Source organism: Panulirus ornatus, chromosome 58 (assembly GCF_036320965.1).
Source record: "Panulirus ornatus isolate Po-2019 chromosome 58, ASM3632096v1, whole genome shotgun sequence".
Classification (NCBI taxonomy): Eukaryota; Metazoa; Arthropoda; class Malacostraca; order Decapoda; family Palinuridae; genus Panulirus; species Panulirus ornatus.
The window spans coordinates 3458705-3476072 of record NC_092281.1 but is presented as its reverse complement, the minus strand read 5'-3'; the positions used below and the strand labels follow the sequence as shown (position 1 = coordinate 3476072).

The window sequence follows — 17368 nt, the reverse complement described above, 5'->3', positions numbered from 1 at the left end:
GGGAATGAATGAAGGCAGCAAGTATGAATTATGTATTGTGTATATATGTATATGTCTGTGTAGGTATATGTATGTATACCTTGAAATGTATAGGTATGTATATAAGCGTATGTGGACGTGTATGCATATACATGTGTATGTGGGTGGGTAGGGCCAATTCTTTCGTCTGTTTCCTTGCGCTACCTCGCTAACGCGGGAGACAGCGACAAAGTATACTACTACTAATAATAATATATGTTTACCAAATGGCGTCCTAGCTACGTCTCTTCGTTGTATATCAACTGACTGTTATATTTCTCTCTTGTGTCTCCCCTGATGATGATGTGATTATGACACGAAAGTGCACTTGGGAACTTATTGTGTTTCATTTTCCACCACACGGGCCACTACGCCCGCTGGAACGGGCCCGGCGTCAAGCGTTCATAAAGCAGCGTATATAAGATGCGTATGGTTCATTGAGAGGGCGCGGTATGTAACTTGGGCGGGCTATACGCAGTGGGCGTTCGACCGCACGCCACCCACTGAGGAAGAGGAGGGAAGGGGGGAAAGGGGGAGGGGGAGCTCCAGGTCTTGAGGGAGGGGGGGAGGAGGGGAGAGGGAGGGGGTTGGGGAGTTCCAGGCTTGAGGGAAGGGGAAGGGGGGGAAGAGGAGGAGGGGAGGGAGGGGAAGGGGGAAAGGGGGAGTTCCAGGTCTTGAGGGAGGGGGGAGGGGGGAAGAGGAGGAGGGGGAGGGGTGAAGAGGGAGGGGAGTTCCAGGTCTTGAGGGAGGGGGGAAGGGGGGAGGAGGAGGAGGGGGAGGGAGGGGAAGGGGGAAAGGGGGAGTTCCAGGTCTTGAGGGAGGGGGGAAGGGGGGAAGAGGAGGAGGGGGAGGGGGGAGGGGAGGGGAGTTCTAGGTCTTGAGGGAGGGGGGAAGGGGGAAAGAGGAGGAGAGGGAGGGGGGAGGGGAGGGGAGTTCTAGGTCTTGAGGGAGGGGGGAAGGGGGAAAGAGGAGGAGAGGGATGGGGGAGGGGAGGGGAGTTCCAGATCTTGAGGGAGGTGGGAAGGGGGGGAAGAGGAGGAGGGGTAGGGGGGAAGGGGGAAAGTGGGAGCTCCAGGTCTTGAGGGAGGGGAAGGGGGGGAAGAGGAGGAGGGGAAAGGAGGGGGGGAAGGGGAGGGGGAGTTTCTGGCTTGGTGGGGAGTTGCGCCTATGGCCGCGCCGGCCGATGAGGGGGAGAGGAGGAGGAGGGGGAGAGGAGAGGGGAGAAAGACCTCCGTTAAAGGGGAGAACACCAAGGAGGCTCAGACGAGGGGAGGGGGAGGGGAGGATAATGGGAGGAGAGGGGAGGAGGGGAGACGGGCGCAGGAGAGCGAGATGGGAGGAGGCTGCTGCTGAGGGGGAGGGGAGGGAGGGGAAGGAGGGGAAGGGGAGGAGGAGGAGGGAAGGGGGAGGGAAGGGGTGAGGAGGGAAGGGGGAGGGACCAGCTTGTAGTGGTTCTCAACACCAGCTCTTGACTCTCTCTCCCAGACGCCATTACCGACGCATGGTGATGGGGGGTGATGGGGGAGGGGGATGGGGGGGACGCATGGTGATGGTGGAGGGGGATGTGGGGGGACGCATGGTGATGGGGGGATGGTGATGGTGGAGGGGGATGTGGGGGGACGCATGGTGATGGGGGAAATGGTGATGGTGGAGGGTGATGGGGGGATGGTGATGGTGGAGGGGGATGTGGAGGGGACGCATGGTGATGGGGGGAAATGGTGATGGTGGAGGGGGGGGAGGGTGGTGGGGGGGGTTAGGTAGGGGTGGGTGGGATAATACCTACGACAAGATACGGGGATCTGGGACGCCCACACCTGGGACACCCACACCTGGGACGCCCACACATGGGACGCCCACACATGGGACGCCCACACCTGGGATGGCTGAGGGGGGAGGGAGAGGGGAAAGGGGGGTTAGTGTCCCTTCACCCCCCTCCCTTCCCCTCCCCTCCCCCTCTGAGTCTCCCCCCCACCCTTTCCCCCCCCCCCGAACAATCTATCTTCATATCTAATTTCAGTACAAAAAAAACGTATATCGTAGAATGTTACTGACTCGGCGATAAATGACTGTGTGATAAATGATCACTACACTTGTTGAATGTATATTGGTATTGCGTTACCAAGTTTACAATCGTACAGTATCGTGGTCAATACACCCAGCGTACGATATAACAGGTATCGTACAGTATCGTGTGGTCAATACACCTAGCGTACGATATAGCAGGTATCGTAAAGTATCGTGGTCAATACACCCAGCGTACGATATAACAGGCATAGTACAGTATCGTGGTCAATACACCCAACGTACGATATATCAGGTATCGTACAGTACCGTGCGGTCAATACACCTAGCGTACGATATAACAGGTATCGTACAGTATCTTGGTCAATACATCTAGCGTACGATATAACAGGTATCGTACAGTATCGTGCGGTCAATACACCAAGCTTACGATATAACAGGTATCGTACAGTATCGTGGTCAATACACCAAGCTTACGATATACCAGGTATCGCACAGTATCGTGGTCAATACACCTAGCGTACGATATAACAGGTATCGTACAGTATCGTGGTCAATACACCAAGCGTACGATATAACAGGTATCGTACATTATCGTGCAGTCAATACACCAAGCGTACGATATAACAGGTATTGTACAGTATCGTGGTCAATACACCTAGCGTAAGATATAACAGGTATCGCACAGTATCGTGGTCAATACACCAAGTGTACGATATATCAGGTATCGTACAGTATCGTGGTCAATACACCAAGCGTACGATATAACAGGTATCGTACAGTATCGTGCGTCAATACACCAAGCGTACGATATAACAGGTATCGTACAGTATCGTGGTCAATACACCAAGCGTACGATATAACAGGTATCGTACAGTATCGTGGTCAATACACCAAGCGTACGATATAACAGGTATCGTACAGTATCGTGGTCAATACACCAAGCGTACGATATAACAGGTATCGTACAGTATCGTGGTCAATACACCAAGCGTACGATATAACAGGTATCGTACATTATCGTGCAGTCAATACACCAAGCGTACGATATAACAGGTATCGTACAGTATCGTGGTCAATACACCTAGCGTAAGATATAACAGGTATCGCACAGTATCGTGGTCAATACACCAAGTGTACGATATAACAGGTATCGTACAGCATCGTGCGGTCAATACACCAAGCGTACACCATAACAGGTATCGTACAGAGACAATATGTATCGTGCAGTCAATATATCTGCTGGTGCGAGTGTGTGTGTGTGTGTGTGTGTCTCAGCGTTATACTTCGTTGTGTTGATGTGTAGTATACTACGTTGTGTCCATATGATGTGTAGTATACTCCGTTGTGTCGATATGATGTGTAGTACACTCCGTTGTGTCGATATGATGTGTAGTATACTCCGTTGTGTCGATATCATGTGTAGTATACTCCGTTGTGTCGATATGATGTGTAGTATACTCCGTTGTGTCGATATCATGTGTAGTATACTCCGTTGTGTCGATATCATGTGTAGTATACTCCGTTGTGTCGAAATGATGTGTAGTAAACTCCGTTGTGTCGATATCATGTGTAGTATACTCCGTGTGTCGATATCATGTGTAGTATACTCCGTTGTGTCGATATCATGTGTAGTATACTCCGTTGTGTCGATATCATGTGTAGTATACTCCGTTGTGTCGATATCATGTGTAGTATACTCCGTTGTGTCGATATCATGTGTAGTATACTCCGTTGTGTCGATATGATGTGTAGTACACTCCGTTGTGTCGATATGATGTGTAGTATACTCCGTTGTGTCGATATCATGTGTAGTATACTCCGTTGTGTCGATATCATGTGTAGTATACTCCGTTGTGTCGATATCATGTGTAGTATACTCCGTTGTGTCGATATCATGTGTAGTATACTCCGTTGTGTGGACATTATGTGTAGTATACTCCGTTGTGTCCATATGATGTGTAGTATACTCCGTTGTGTCGACATTATGTGTAGTATACTCCGTTGTGTCGATATGATGTGTAGTATACTCCGTTGTGTCGATATGATGTGTAGTATACTCCGTTGTGTCGATATGATGTGTAGTATACTCCGTTGTGTCGATATGATGTGTAGTATACTCCGTTGTGTCGATATGATGTGTAGTATACTCCGTTGTGTCGATATGATGTGTAGTATACTCCGTTGTGTCGATATGATGTGTAGTATACTCCGTTGTGTCGATATGATGTGTAGTATACTCCGTTGTGTCGATATGATGTGTAGTATACTCCGTTGTGTCGATATGATGTGTAGTATACTCCGTTGTGTCGATATGATGTGTAGTATACTCCGTTGTGTCGATATGATGTGTAGTATACTCCGTTGTGTCGATATCATGTGTAGTATACTCCGTTGTGTCGATATCATGTGTAGTATACTCCGTTGTGTCGATATGATGTGTAGTACACTCCGTTGTGTCGATATGATGTGTAGTATACTCCGTTGTGTCGATATCATGTCTAGTATACTCCGTTGTGTCGATATCATGTGTAGTATACTCCGTTGTGTCGATATCATGTGTAGTATACTCCTTGTGTCGATATCATGTGTAGTATACTCCGTTGTGTGGACATTATGTGTAGTATACTCCGTTGTGTCCATATGATGTGTAGTATACTCCGTTGTGTCGACATTATGTGTAGTATACTCCGTTGTGTCGATATGATGTGTAGTATACTCCGTTGTGTCGATATGATGTGTAGTATACTCCGTTGTGTCGATATGATGTGTAGTATACTCCGTTGTGTCGATATGATGTGTAGTATACTCCGTTGTGTCGATATGATGTGTAGTATACTCCGTTGTGTCGATATGATGTGTAGTATACTCCGTTGTGTCGATATGATGTGTAGTATACTCCGTTGTGTCGATATGATGTGTAGTATACTCCGTTGTGTCGATATGATGTGTAGTATACTCCGTTGTGTCGATATGATGTGTAGTATACTCCGTTGTGTCGATATGATGTGTAGTATACTCCGTTGTGTCGATATGATGTGTAGTATACTCCGTTGTGTCGATATGATGTGTAGTATACTCCGTTGTGTCGATATGATGTGTAGTATACTCCGTTGTGTCGATATGATGTGTAGTATACTCCGTTGTGTCGATATCATGTGTAGTATACTCCGTTGTGTGGACATTATGTGTCGTTATGTTTCCTGGCTGGTTCATGTGTCGTGGAGTGATACGCCCTTGTCTTAATGTGTCTTGGCGTGATACGCCCTTGTCTTAATGTGTCTTGGCGTGATACGCCCTTGTCTTAATGTGTCTTGGCGTGATACGCCCTTGTCTTAATGTGTCGTGACGTGATACGCCCTTGTCTTAATGTGTCGTGGAGTGATACGCCCTTGTCTTAATGTGTCTTGGCGTGATACGACCTTGTCTTAATGTGTCGTGGAGTGATACGCCCTTCTCTTAATGTGTCATGGCGTGATACGCCCTTGTCTTAATGTGTCTTGGCGTGATACGCCCTTGTCTTAATGTGTCTTGGCGTGATACGCCCTTGTCTTAATGTGTCGTGGAGTGATACGCCCTTGTCTTAATGTGTCTTGGCGTGATACGACCTTGTCTTAATGTGTCTTGGCGTGATACGACCTTGTCTTAATGTATCGTGACGTGATACGCCCTTGTCTTAATGTATCGTGACGTGATACGCCCTTGTCTTAATGTGTCGTGGAGTGATACGCCCTTGTCTTAATGTGTCGTGGAGTGATACGCCCTTGTCTTAATGTGTCTTGGCGTGATACGCCCTTGTCTTAATGTGTCTTGGCGTGATACGCCCTTGTCTTAATGTGTCTTGGCGTGATACGCCCTTGTCTTAATGTGTCATGGCGTGATACGACCTTGTCTTAATGTGTCTTGGCGTGATACGACCTTGTCTTAATGTATCGTGACGTGATACGCCCTTGTCTTAATGTATCGTGACGTGATACGCCCTTGTCTTAATGTGTCGTGGAGTGATACGCCCTTGTCTTAATGTGTCTTGGCGTGATACGCCCTTGTCTTAATGTGTCTTGACGTGATACGCCCTTCTCTTAATGTGTCTTGGTGTGATACGCCCTTGTCTTAATGTGTCTTGGCGTGATACGCCCTTGTCTTAATGTGTCCTGGCGTGATACGCCCTTGTCTTAATGTGTCATGGCGTGATACGCCCTTGTCTTAATGTGTCGTGACATGATACGCCCTTGTCTTAATGTGTCTTGGCGTGATACGCCCTTGTCTTAATGTGTCTTGACGTGATACGCCCTTCTCTTAATGTGTCTTGGTGTGATACGCCCTTGTCTTAATGTGTCATGGCGTGATACGCCCTTGTCTTAATGTGTCTTGACGTGATACGCCCTTGTCTTAATGTGTCATGGCGTGATACGCCCTTGTCTTAATGTGTCGTGGTGTGATACGCCCTTGTCTTAATGTGTCGTGGCGTGATACGCCCTTGTCTTAATGTGTCGTGGAGTGATACGCCCTTGTCTTAATGTGTCGTGGCGTGATACGCCCTTGTCTTAATGTGTCTTGGCGTGATACGCCCTTGTCCTAATGTGTCTTGGCGTGATACGCCCTTGTCTTAATGTGTCATGGCGTGATACGCCCTTGTCTTAATGTGTCTTGGCGTGATACGCCCTTGTCTTAATGTGTCTTGGCGTGATACGCCCTTGTCTTAATGTGTCGTGGAGTGATACGCCCTTGTCTTAATGTGTCTTGGCGTGATACGCCCTTGTCTTAATGTGTCATGGCGTGATACGACCTTGTCTTAATGTGTCGTGGAGTGATACGCCCTTGTCTTAATGTGTCTTGGCGTGATACGACCTTGTCTTAATGTGTCATGGCGTGATACGACCTTGTCTTAATGTGTCTTGGCGTGATACGCCCTTGTCTTAATGTGTCTTGGCGTGATACGCCCTTGTCTTAATGTGTCGTGGAGTGATACGCCCTCGTCTTAATGTGTCTTGGCGTGATACGCCCTTGTCTTAATGTGTCATGGCGTGATACGACCTTGTCTTAATGTGTCTTGGCGTGATACGCCCTTGTCTTAATGTGTCGTGGAGTGATACGCCCTTGTCTTAATGTGTCTTGGCGTGATACGCCCTTGTCTTAATGTGTCATGGCGTGATACGACCTTGTCTTAATGTGTCTTGGCGTGATACGCCCTTGTCTTAATGTGTCGTGGAGTGATACGCCCTTGTCTTAATGTGTCTTGGCGTGATACGCCCTTGTCTTAATGTGTCTTGGCGTGATACGCCCTTGTCTTAATGTGTCGTGGAGTGATACGCCCTTGTCTTAATGTGTCTTGGCGTGATACGCCCTTGTCTTAATGTGTCTTGGCGTGATACGACCTTGTCTTAATGTGTCTTGGCGTGATACGCCCTTGTCTTAATGTGTCTTGGCGTGATACGCCCTTGTCTTAATGTGTCGTGGAGTGATACGCCCTTGTCTTAATGTGTCTTGGCGTGATACGCCCTTGTCTTAATGTGTCATGGCGTGATACGACCTTGTCTTAATGTGTCTTGGCGTGATACGCCCTTGTCTTAATGTGTCGTGGAGTGATACGCCCTTGTCTTAATGTGTCTTGGCGTGATACGCCCTTGTCTTAATGTGTCATGGCGTGATACGACCTTGTCTTAATGTGTCTTGGCGTGATACGCCCTTGTCTTAATGTGTCGTGGAGTGATACGCCCTTGTCTTAATGTGTCTTGGCGTGATACGCCCTTGTCTTAATGTGTCTTGGCGTGATACGCCCTTGTCTTAATGTGTCGTGGAGTGATACGCCCTTGTCTTAATGTGTCTTGGCGTGATACGCCCTTGTCTTAATGTGTCGTGGAGTGATACGACCTTGTCTTAATGTGTCTTGGCGTGATACGCCCTTGTCTTGATGTGTCGTGGCGTGATACGCTCCAGCCCATAAACACCCCTGCCCCATAAACACCCCTGCCCCATGAACACCCCTGCCCCATGAACACCCCTGCCCCATGAACACTTCTCCCCCATGAACACCCCAGCCCATAAACACCATGCCCCATGAACACCCCTGTCCCATGAACACTTCTCCCCCATGAACACTTCTCCCCAGCCCATAAACACCCCTGCCCCATGAACACTCCTGCCCCATAAACACCCTTGCCCCATGAATACCCCTGCCCCATGAACACCCCTGCCCCATGAACACTTCTCCCCCATGAACACCCCAGCCCATAAACACCCCTGCCCCATGAACACTCCTCCCCCATAAACACTCCTGCCCTATAAACACCCCTGCCCCATGAACACCCCTACCCTATGAACACCCCCGCCCCATGAACACCCCTTCCCCATGAACACCCCTGCCCCATGAACACCCCTGCCCTATAAACACCCCTGCCCCATGAACACTCCTCCCCATGAACACTCCTCCCCATGAACACTCCTCCCCATGAACACCCCTGCCCCATGAACACCCCTGCCCCATGAACACTACTCCCCATGAACACTCCTCCCCATGAACACCCCTGCCCCATGAACACCCCTGCCCCATAAACACCCCTGCCCCATGAACACCCCTGCCCCATAAACACCCCTGCCCATGAACACCCCTGCCCCATGAACACCCCTGCCCATAAACACCCCTGCCCCATGAACACTACTCCCCCATGAACACCCCTGCCCCATAAACACCCCTGCCCATGAACACCCCTGCCCCATGAACACTACTCCCCCATGAACACTCCTCCCCCATGAACACTCCTCCCCCATGAACACTCCCCCACCCCCACACACAGAGAGAGCCAAATTAAGACAGTGATGATCCCGGCACTGTGGTCATCACCATGTAGGCAGGATATACTGACCCATGCATGCATTCCTCACGACGTGTCAACTCACCGCATGCCCCACCCCTTGCTAGGCTATTGTATCTTCTAGTATGTGTCTATGTGCTATTGTATCTTCTAGTATGTGTCTATGTGCTATTGTATCTTCTAGTATGTGTCTATGTGCTATTGTATCTTCTAGTATGTGTCTTGCTGGGCTACTGTATCTTCTAGTATGTGTCTATGTGCTATTGTATCTTCTAGTATGTGTCTATGTGCTATTATATCTTCTAGTATGTGTCTATGTGCTATTGTATCTTCTAGTATGTGTCTTGCTGGGCTATTGTATCCTCTAGTATGTGTCTATGTGCTATTGTATCTTCTAGTATGTGTCTATGTGCTATTGTATCTTCTAGTATGTGTCTATGTGCTATTGTATCTTCTAGTATGTGTCTATGTGCTATTGTATCTTCTAGTATGTGTCTTGCTGGGCTATTGTATCTTCTAGTATGTGTCTATGTGCTATTGTATCTTCTAGTATGTGTCTATGTGCTATTGTATCTTCTAGTATGTGTCTTGCTGGGCTATTGTATCTTCTAGTATGTGTCTATGTGCTATTGTATCTTCTAGTATGTGTCTATGTGCTATTGTATCTTCTAGTATGTGTCTATGTGCTATTGTATCTTCTAGTATGTGTCTATGTGCTATTGTATCTTCTAGTATGTGTCTATGTGCTATTGTATCTTCTAGTATGTGTCTATGTGCTATTGTATCTTCTAGTATGTGTCTATGTGCTATTGTATCTTCTAGTATGTGTCTATGTGCTATTGTATCTTCTAGTATGTGTCTATGTGCTATTGTATCTTCTAGTATGTGTCTATGTGCTATTGTATCTTCTAGTATGTGTCTATGTGCTATTGTATCTTCTAGTACGTGTCTATGTGCTATTGTATCTTCTAGTATGTGTCTATGTCATGGGATATAAATAGCTATCATCATCATCTATACATCATTAAACCAGAATCACCATCATGCCTCAATTCATAACCATACAAAATACAAAATACAAAATACAATATGTATCCGTTTCCGTTTCATTGCTCCAATACGTAGCTGAACTACTGTGACCCCTTGAGCTAGTCTTCAAATTACCCTAGAAAATAGACGCTAAGGACATCAGTCATATACATCATCATATACATTAATGTTAATGAGAAAAGAACCAAGCCATATACATTTCTAATCACCTTTGATTGACGACAGAGAAAAGGCAAATTGGTCAATATCGTAATCACCTTGTCCACTCCTAATTACCCCTCAGCCATTAACCCCCAGAGGTAAACTGACCGCGACCCTATTGAAGCCAAACCCCCCTTTCTCGTCAAGTGGAGGCCCCCCCCCCCCAAACCAGGGAAGGGTTACAATGGGTGGTTGAGTCGTTAGCTGAACAGCTGTTAGTTAGTTAAAAGCCCTTGAGAGACGATGGTCCAAACAGACGGGTCTACGATCCTGGGGAGGGGAGGGAATTTACCCTATGGTGCAGGTCACAGGTCACACCATCATGGTCACAGGTCACAGGTCACAGCATCATAGTCACAGGTCACAGCATCATACCCAAGGTCACAGATCACAGCATCATGGTCACAGGTCACACCATCATAGCCAAGGTCACAGGTCACAGCATCATAGACAAGGTCACAGCATCATAGCCAAGGTCACAGGTCATAGCATCACAGCCAAGGTCACAGGTCACAGCATCATAGCCAAGGTCACAGGTCATAGCATCACAGCCAAGGTCACAGGATCATAGCCAAGGTCACAGGTCACAGCATCATGGTCACAGGTCACAGCATCATAGCCAAGGTCACAGGTCACAGCATCATGGTCACAGATCACAGCATCATAGCCAAGGTCACAGTTCACAGCATCATGGTCACAGGTCACAGCATCATAGCCAAGGTCACAGGTCACAGCATCATGGTCACAGGTCACAGCATCATGGCCAAGGTCACAAGTCACAGCATCATGGCCAAGGTCACAGGTCACAGCATCATAGCCAAGGTCACAGCATCATAGCCAAGGTCACAGGTCACAGCATCATAGCCAAGGTCACAGGTCACAGCATCATAGCCAAGGTCACAGGTCACAGCATCATGGCCAAGGTCACAGGTCACAGCATCATAACCAAGGTCACAGTATCATAACCAAGGTCACAGGTCACAGCATCATGGCCAAGGTCACAGGTCACAGCATCATAGTCAAGGTCACAGCACCATAGCCAAGGTCACAGGTCACAGCATCATAGCCAAGGTCACAGGTCACAGCATCATAGCCAAGGTCACAGGTCACAGCATCATGGCCAAGGTCACAGGTCACAGCATCATAACCAAGGTCACAGGTCACAGTATCATAGCCAAGCTCACAGGTCACAGCATCATGGCCAAGGTCACAGGTCACAGCATCACAGCCAAGGTCACAGGTCACAGCCAAGGTCACAGGTCACAGCATCATAGCCAAGGTCACACCATCACAGCCAAGGTCACAGGTCACAGCATCATAGCCAAGGTCACAGCATCATGGTCACAGGTCACAGCATCATAGCCAAGGTCACAGGTTACAGCATCATAGCCAAGGTCACAGGTCACAGCATCATAGCCAAGGTCACAGGTCACAGCATCATAGCCAAGGTCACAGCATCACAGCCAAGGTCACAGGTCACAGCATCACAGCCAAGGTCACAGCATCACAACCAAGGTCACAGGTCACAGCATCACAGCCAAGGTCACAGGTCACAGCATCATAGCCAAGGTCACAGATCACAGCATCATAGCCAAGGTCACAGGTCACAGCATCATGGCCAAGGTCACAGCATCATGGCCAAGGTCACAGCATCATAGCCAAGGTCACAGGTCACAGCATCATAGCCAAGGTCACAGCATCATAGCCAAGGTCACAGGTCACAGCATCATAGCCAAGGTCACAGGTCACAGCATCATGGCCAAAGTCACAGGTCACAGCATCATGGCCAAGGTCACAGGTCACAGCATCATAGCCAAGGTCACAGGTCACAGCATCATAGCCAAGGTCACAGGTCACAGCATCATGGCCAAGGTCACAGGTCACAGCATCATGGCCAAGGTCACAGGTCACAGGTCACAGCATCATGGCCAAGGTCACAGGTCACAGCATCATAGCCAAGGTCACAGGTCCCAGCATCATAGCCAAGGTCACAGGTCCCAGCATCATAGCCAAGGTCACAGGTCACAGCATCACTGGTCACACCATTATAGCCAAGGTCACAGCATCATAGCCATGGTCACAGCATCAGAGCCAAGGTCACAGGTCATAGCATCATAGCCAAGGTCACAGGTCACAGCATCAGAGCCAAGGTCACAGGTCACAGCATCATAGCCAAGGTCACAGGTCACAGCATCATAGCCAAGGTCACAGGTCACAACAAAAGAGGTCACGGGTAAATACAGTAAGGAACTTGGGGTCATTAGCTTATCTAATGTATTTCAAGGTCGCAACATCGAAAATGATACAGCTGTATTTTGTCCACGAATGAGATGGCATTAACGTATCACTGTATTTTCATACACGTTCGTGTATTTCTACCTACTACTACTACTACTACTACTACTACTACTAATAATAATAATAATAATAGTAAAAATTCCTATAAACATTGCACAGGGAATTGATATATACATTCCAAGTTGAACAACAGAATTCCTATAAACATTGCACAGGGAATTGATATATACATTCCAAGTTGAACAAACGAATTCATATAAACATTGCATAGGGAATTGATATATACATTCCAAGTTGAACAAAAGAATTTCTATAAACATTGCATGGGGAATTACTATATACATTCTAAGTTAAACAACCGACTACATATAAACATTGCATAGGGAATTAATATAGACATTCCAAGTTGAACAACCGAATTCCTATAAACACTGCATAGGGAATTGATATATACATTCCAAGTTGAACAACAGAATTCCTATAAACATTGCATAGGGAATTGATATATACATTCCAAGTTGAACAACAGAATTCCTATAAACATTGCACAGGGAATTGATATATACATTCCAAGTTGAACAAACGAATTCATATAAACATTGCACAGGGAATTGATATATACATTCCAAGTTGAACAAACGAATTCATATAAACATTGCACAGGGAATTGATATATACATTCCAAGTTGAACAAAAGAATTTCTATAAACATTGCATGGGGAATTACTATATACATTCTAAGTTAAACAACCGACTTCATATAAACATTGCATAGGGAATTAATATAGACATTCCAAGTTGAACAACCGAATTCCTATAAACACTGCATAGGGAATTGATATATACATTCCAAGTTGAACAACAGAATTCCTATAAACATTGCATAGGGAATTGATATATACATTCCAAGTTGAACAACAGAATTCCTATAAACATTGCACAGGGAATTGATATATACATTCCAAGTTGAACAACAGAATTCCTATAAAAATCGCATAAACATTGCATCATTTATAGTCATCAAAAAACCTAAGATGGTTTTAGATAAATGGAAAAACAAGATTAAACCAGTTAGATAAATGAAAATTTTTTTTAATGAAACCAGAGGTGAATTTGGTAAGATTTAGCCTGCATTCACGACTATATTGCTTGCTTCGCGCCTATCACATTATATAACTTTGTCTTGCCCCCACCCGGGCATACATACACCTGGTCGTCTAACCAAATTACAAAATAAATCAATAATTTTCAAAGTAAAAAATTTACGAGCGATAAAAACTACTTCGCTTCCCCCTTAGCAACAAATTATTAGATACGCAGTGGATTTATATATATATATATATATATATATATATATATATATATATATATATATATATATATATATATATATATATATAAATTTGGCCCTTTTTTCAAAAATCATATGACTATATCAGATCCAAAAATTTTAAAAATTATGATTAATATTAATCCTTGAATAAATTTGACAACCCTTAGCCTTACAATCCCAAAAAATTATAAAAATTATGATTAATATTAATCCTTGAATAAATTTGACAACCTTTAGCCTGTAATCCTCAGATCCAAAAATTTCAAAAATTATGATTAATATTAATCCTTGAATAAATTTGACAACCCTTAGCCTTACAATCCCCAGATCCAAAAATTTTAAGAATTATGATTAATATTAATCCTTGAATAAATTTGACAACCCCAGACATTACCATAATCATTCTCTAGATAGACACTAAATTACTAGTTTTGAGACACTAAATTAAGCTCAAATAAATTAAATAACTTAGAAAAACCTTAGAAAGTAAATCTAATTAAGATCCAGTCGCATTTAACTTTAGTTAAATAAGTCACATGACAAATTAACATCATCTATGATGTATAATTTTAAAATATCGTAAACTGCCACTCAGGAAGATTGCCTTTTAAAATTCTATCTCTTTCTTTTTTAAATTTAAACTAATGATTAAATTTAACATTAGTTCATTCGGTTATTTCGTGGTTAATATCGTGTTAAGTTAACATTTATTTAAGTTACAGCGACTCTGAACTTCTCTAGATAATGATAATTAACAGTAATAAATGAGGAATTTATTCTTTCCCTTAATGTGTTTTATTTACAAACAAAAACATTGTTTTGTCCCACTTCTTTTGTTTTGTTTTTGTTGACAAAGAAGCCACAGCGTGCGGTTGGGATGCTCTTTGGGATGTCGGTCTATTTAAATGGGATTTAAACTCCCACTCCCTAAATGGGAACTCGTGATGGGATGCTGGGAGAGCAGCCCATCATCACCACCCATCACCCCTCCCCCATTCATCTCCCTCCTCACCACCCCATCACCCCAGAGATGAACCCACACAGTCATCCTTCCTCGAACCCTCGCGAGGGTTCAACTCCAGACGAGCCGTCTCGAACCGGTGTTCGAACGCGAGTCGAACTCCACCACGACAATGACACGAAGATAGGAATTGTTGTTGTTATTATTTTGTTTTTTGTTGACTCTAGGGGCGTGGGGGTGGGAGGTGGGGGTCCCTCCACCCCGTGAGCCAGCCTGCCTCTCTCTCTCTCTCTCTCTCTCTCTCTCTCTCTCTCTCTCTCTGGGGGCGACCCGGGCTCTCTCTCTCACCCAGCCCCGCTTCGGTATTGATTTCTCTTCCACCGCCAAACACAAAAGGGGGGGAGGAAAAAAACCCCCCTTAAACCCCCCTACTACCACACCCCCCCTTAAACTACCGGACTCCTCCCACCTCCCCCCCCCCCCCCCCGAAAACTAAGGGCTGGCCCTTACCTTGTTCAAAGGCGCTGGAGGTCCAATGGGCCCTTGGGCCACAACTTCAGGAGGTGATATGGGGGGGTGGTGATGAACCGAGAGAACACACAGACACACACACACAAAACACACCCGCTCGCCGCACACAACACACCGACACTGTCATAACAAAGTAAATTCCCGTTTTCTATGTCATGGTGGGAGGAAGAAGAAGAAGAAGGTCGCGTTGCGCCTCGCTACTCTCGTTTTCTATGTCACGAGGGAGGGAGGGAGGAAGAAGAAGGTCGCGTTGCGCTGCTTTTCGTATTTCCTATAGCGACTAAAATACGTTACAATACGCTAAAAATACGCTGAAATACGCTAATGTCTCACGGCCTTTAGCGTATAACGAACCTCGTTACTCTTATGTTCGTTTTCATTGATGCTATATAAAAAAAAAAAGGGCTTTTCGTTTTACCTGTAAGCACTAAAATACGCTAAAATACGCTGATGTCTCCCGGCCTCTAGCGTATAACGAACCTCGCTACCCTCGTGTTCGTTTTCATTGATGCTATATAAAAAAGGGGCTTCCCCTTTTTTACCCATAGAGACTAAAATACGCTCCAATACGCTCCAATACGCTCCAATACGCTAAAATACGCTTATGTCTCTCTCGCCTTCCCCTCGCCGCCTCTAGCGTAGAACGAATCGTCTTATAACGTATTTATCTCATCCTTTCGTGGGGTTCGATCTAACGGGATCGTTCGAACCCGTTCGTAAAAGGGCACCATGCATACTCACTCTCCCAGCGACGTTCCGTAGCGCTACAACGGAGGGCTAATAACGAAAACAAACAAACAAACGAAGATAAATAAACAATTCGCTCACCCTTTAGGTAAAAATAAACAATTATTGATAGTTATTATAATAGAAATTATTAATAAGATTCTTCGGGGTTTTGATCGAGTGATCAAAGTGGATTATCAGCGATGGAATGAAGGCACATCTGAACTTCATGAAGGTACATCTGAACTTCATGAAGGTACATCTGAACTTCATGATGGTACGTCTGAACTTCATGATGGTACATCTGAACTTCATGAAGGTACATCTAAACTTCATGAAGGCACACCTGAACTTCATGATGGTACGTCTGAACTTCATGATGGTACGTCTGAACTTCATGATGGTACATCTGAACTTCATGAAGGTACATCTAAACTTCATGAAGGCACACCTGAACTTCATGATGGTACGTCTGAACTTCATGATGGTACATCTGAACTTCATGATGGTACGTCTGAACTTCATGATGGTACGTCTGAACTTCATGATGGTACGTCTGAACTTCATGATGGTACGTCTGAACTTCATGAAGGTACATCTGAACTTCATGAAGGTACATCTGAACTTCATGATGGTACGTCTGAACTTCATGATGGTACACCTGAACTTCATGAAGGTACATCTAAACTTCATGAAGGCACACCTGAACTTTATGATGGTACGTCTGAACTTCATGATGGTACGTCTGAACTTCATGATGGTACATCTGAACTTCATGAAGGTACATCTAAACTTCATGAAGGCACACCTGAACTTCATGATGGTACGTCTGAACTTCATGATGGTACGTCTGAACTTCATGAAGGCACATCTGAACTTCATGATGGTACGTCTGAACTTCATGATGGTACGTCTGAACTTCATGAAGGTACATCTGAACTTCATGAAGGTACATCTGAACTTCATGAAGGCACATCTGAACTTCATGAAGGTACATCTGAACTTCATGAAGGTATATCTGAACTTCATGAAGGCACACCTGAACTTCATGAAGGTACGTCTGAACTTCATGATGGTACGTCTGAACTTCATGAAGGTACATCTGAACTTCATGAAGGTACATATGAACTTCATGAAGGCACGTCTGAACTTCATGAGGGCACATCTGAACTTCATGAAGGTACATCTGAACTTCATGAAGGCGCACATGAACTTCATGAAGGTGCATCTAAACTTCATGAAGGAACATCTAAACTTCATGAAGGCACGTCTAAACTTCATGAAGGCACGTCTGAACTTCATGAAGGCACGTCTGAACTACATGAAATATCTGAACTTCATGAAGGTACATCTGAACTTCATGAAGGCACATCTGAACTTCAAGAAGGTACATCTGAACTTCATGAAGGCACATCT

At 45.4% G+C, this 17368-nt stretch overlaps 1 protein-coding gene across 1 annotated transcript in view; it reads right to left on the bottom strand.

The window, feature by feature from the left end:
* Positions 1 to 15342, bottom strand: part of tty (tweety) — a 545142-nt gene extending 529800 nt beyond the window's left edge. The window contains exon 1 of the mRNA XM_071695811.1: positions 15206 to 15342. The gene's annotated coding sequence lies outside the window, so the exon portion shown is untranslated. The remainder of the gene's footprint in view (positions 1 to 15205) is intronic.
* Between the last annotated feature and the right edge of the window lie 2026 nt (positions 15343 to 17368).